The following is a 4,085-nucleotide window of genomic DNA, read 5'->3' on the forward strand; positions in this document are numbered from 1 at the left end:
GCATACTGATGGAAAATCAACAAGGAAACAAGGGCTTATAATGACACAGTAGACCAGATGGACCTAACAGATATATATGGAAGCCCCGCCAAAAACAACAGAATACATTCTTTTCAAATGCACATGGAATGTTCTCCAAGATAGATCACATATCAAACCAGGAAAAAAAGTCTCAATACATTCTACAAGACTGAAATCATATCAGGCATCTTTTCTAACCACAGTGGTACAAAAGTGGAAATCAATTACAAGAAAAAAATTGAAATAACAGAAATATGTGGAAGATGAAAAACAACAACCAAAAACCTATGCTACTAAAAAAATGAATGAATCAATGAAGAAATCAAAAAGGCAATAAAAAATACATAAAGACAAATAAAAATGAAAAAACAATGGTCCAAAATCTTTGGGATGCAGCAAAAGCAGTCCTGAGAGGAAAGTTTATAGCAATACAGGCCTACCTCCCTCAAGAAACAAGAAAAATCTCAAACAACCTAACCTTATACCTAATGGAGCTAGAAAAAGAAGAACAAAGCCCAAAGCCAGCAGAAGGAAGGAAATAACAAAGATTAGAGCAGAAATAAATGAAACAGAGACCAAGAAAAGCAATAAAAGAGATCAATGAAACCAGGAGCTGGTTTTTGAAGATATCAATAAACCTTTAGCCAGACTCACTAGAGAAAAAGAGAGAATTCAAATAAATAAAATCAGAAATGAGTGAGAAATAACCATACCACAGAAATACAAAGAATTGTAAGAGAATATTATGAAGAATTATATGTCCACAAATCAGATGTGTAAGAATTGAATAAATTCCTAGAAACATACAATCTTCCAAAACTGAATCAGGAAGAAATAGAAAATTTGAACAAACTGATTACTAGCAATGAGTTTGAATCAGTAATCAAAAAATTCTGAACAAACAAAAGTCCAGGCCAGATGGCTTCAGAGGTGAATTCTATCAACCATTTTAAAAAGAGGTAATACCTATTCTTTTCAAACCATCCCCCACCCCTGCCAAAAAACAGAAGAGTTAGGAAAACCTCCAAAGTCATTCTATGAGGTTAGCATTACCCTGATATCAAAACAATATTAAGAAAAAAAAACAGATGAAGATGCTACCAAAAAAAGAGAAGTGCAGGCCAATCTCTCTGATGAACATAGATGCAAAAATCCTCAACAAAATAATAGTAAACTAAATCCAACAATATATTTTTAAAAATCATTCACCATGATCAAGTAGTATTTATTCCTGGGATGCAAGAGTGGTTCAAAATTCAAAAATCAGTCAATGTGATACATTAATAAAACAAAGAATAAAGGTCATATAATCATCTCAATAGATGCAGGAAAACCATTTGACAAAGTACAACATCCACTCATAATAAAAACTCAGTGAAATAGGTTTGGGGGAACACACTGCAACACAGTAAACGCCTATATGAAAAACCCACAGCTAACATCATACTTAAAGGTGAAAAACAGAGCTTTTCCTCTAAGATCAGGAATAAGACAAAGATGCCTGCTCTTGGCAACTTCATTCAACAGAATACTGGAAGTCCTAGCTGTAGCAATCAGATAATAAAATGAAATAAAAGGCATCCAAATTGGTAAGCAAGAAGTAAAATGGTTAGTATTTGCAGATGACATGATGCTGTATATAGAAAACCCTAAAGACGCCACCAGAAAACTTATAAAATGAATTCAGTAAAGTTTCAGGATACAAAATTAAAATACAGAAATCTGTTGTGTTTGTAGTCTAATAATGAACTATGAGAAAGAGCAATTAAGAAAACAATCCAATTTACAATTATACCAAAAATAAAATACATAGGAATAAACTTAACCAAGGAAATAAAAAGACTTGTACTCTCAAAACTGTAAGATGCTAGGGCACCTGGGTGGCTCAGTGGGTTAAAGCCTTCAGCTCTGGTCATGATCCCAGGGTCCTGGAATCAAGCCCCACATCGGGCTCTCAGCTCAGCCGGGAGCCTGCTTCCTCCTTTCTCTCTCTGCCTGCCTCTCTGCCTACTTGTAATCTCTGTCGAATAAATAAATAAATAAAATCTTTAAAACAAAACAAAACAACAAAAAAACTGTCAGATGCTGATGAAAGAAACTAAAGATGACATAAACAAATGGAAAGATATTCCATATTTGTGGATTAGAGTAATTAATATTGTTAAAATGTCCATATGACACACAGTAATCTACAGATTCAATGCAATCTCTTCACAGTCCTAAAACCAATAAGACAAAAATTTGTATGAGCAGTCAAAGCAATCTTGAGAAAGAGGAATAGAGCTGGAAGTATCACAATCCCAGATTTTGAGATACATTACAAAGGTGTAGCAATCAAAACAGGATGGCACTGGCACAAAAACACATAGATCAACAGAACAAAACAGAGAACCCAGCAATAAGCCTATGCTTATGTGGTCAGTTAATCTACAAGGGAGGCACAAACAGACAAGGGGAAAGGACAGTCTCTTCAACAAATGGTATTGGGAAAACTGAACACCTACATCTAAGAGAATGAAACTAGACCATTCCCTTACAAACGTTTATTGCAGCATTATATGCAATAGCCCAAATGTGGAAGCAACCCAAGCATCTGCCCATAGATGAATGGATAAAGATATGGTATATATACACCCAATAGAATATTACTCAGCCATAAAAAAGGATGAGATCTTGACATTTGCAGCAACATGGACGGACCCAGAGGGCATTACGTTCAGTGAAATAAGACAAATTCCATGTAATTTCACGTCTAGGCAGAATCTAAAAAAACAAAAACAAAAAGCTGGACTCTTAAATGCAGAGATCAAACTGACAGTTGCCAGAGGGGAAGTGTAGTGGGGGATGAGGGAAGCAGATAAAGGGAATTAAGAGGTACAAACGTCTTGGGACGCCTGGGTGGCTCAGTTGGTTAAGCAGCTGCCTTCGGCTCAGGTCATGATCCCAGCGTCCTGGGATCGAGTCCCACATCAGGCTCCTTGCTCGGCGGGGAGCCTGCTTCTCCCTCTGCCTCTGCCTGCCATTCTGTCTGCCTGTGCTCGCTCTCTCCCCCTCTCTCTCTCTGATAAATAAATAAAATCTTTAAAAAAAAAAAAAAGAGGTACAAACATCTAAATTGTTAAACAAGTGCACAGAAAAGTGCAGCACAGGTAATATAGCCAGTAATGTAACAATGTTCAGGGACAGATGGTGACTGCACTTGTGGTGAGCACTGAATAATGGACAGAACTGTTCAATCATCATGTTGTACATCTTAAATGGATAGAACCCTGTTATATTGACTAAACTTCAATTTTAAAAGCAGAAAAATGAAATAATAGTCAAATTGTAGAAGTAGAAAATAGGGGGCACCTGGGTGGCTCAGTGGGTTAAGCCGCTGCCTTCAGCTCAGGTCATGATCTCAGGGTCCTGGGATCGAGTCCCGCATCAGGCTCTCTGCTCAGCAGGGAGCCTGCTTCCCTCTCTCTCTCTCTCTGCCTGTCTCTCTGCCTACTTGTGATTTCTGTCTGTCAAATGGATAAATAAAATCTTTAAAAAAAAAAAAAAGAAAGAAAGAAAATAGGACGGTGCTTATCAGGGGATAGAGGGAGACATGGGAAGTCCATGTTCAATGGGGATGAAGCTACAGTCCTATAAGGTAGGTCCCAGACACCTGCTGCGTAACATTATGCCAATAGTTAGCAATGAGGGATTTTGCACTTACAAGAGGACAAATCTCATGTGAAGTGTTTTTACTAAGAAAACAACAAAACAATACCAGGAAACTTTGGGGAGTGATGGATATGTTCATTACCTAGATTGTGGTGATGGTAATACATATCTGTGTGAACACATATATCCAAGCTCACAAAATTGTCTCTATTTTGTGTAATTATTTATATACCCATTATCACATCAATAAATACAGCTGGGAATTTTTTTTTTTTTTTTTTTGCTCCAAAGCATTAAATGATTAACACTTTTATCTATCTGACTTCCCAGTTGCAATATTAGCACCATCTCTTCGTCTAGTACTTAACACATTATTTAACTCTACCCTGTGCTGTCCTTTTAAATGCACGTGC

This window comes from Mustela nigripes, chromosome 6 (assembly GCF_022355385.1).
Source record: "Mustela nigripes isolate SB6536 chromosome 6, MUSNIG.SB6536, whole genome shotgun sequence".
Taxonomy (NCBI): Eukaryota; Metazoa; Chordata; class Mammalia; order Carnivora; family Mustelidae; genus Mustela; species Mustela nigripes.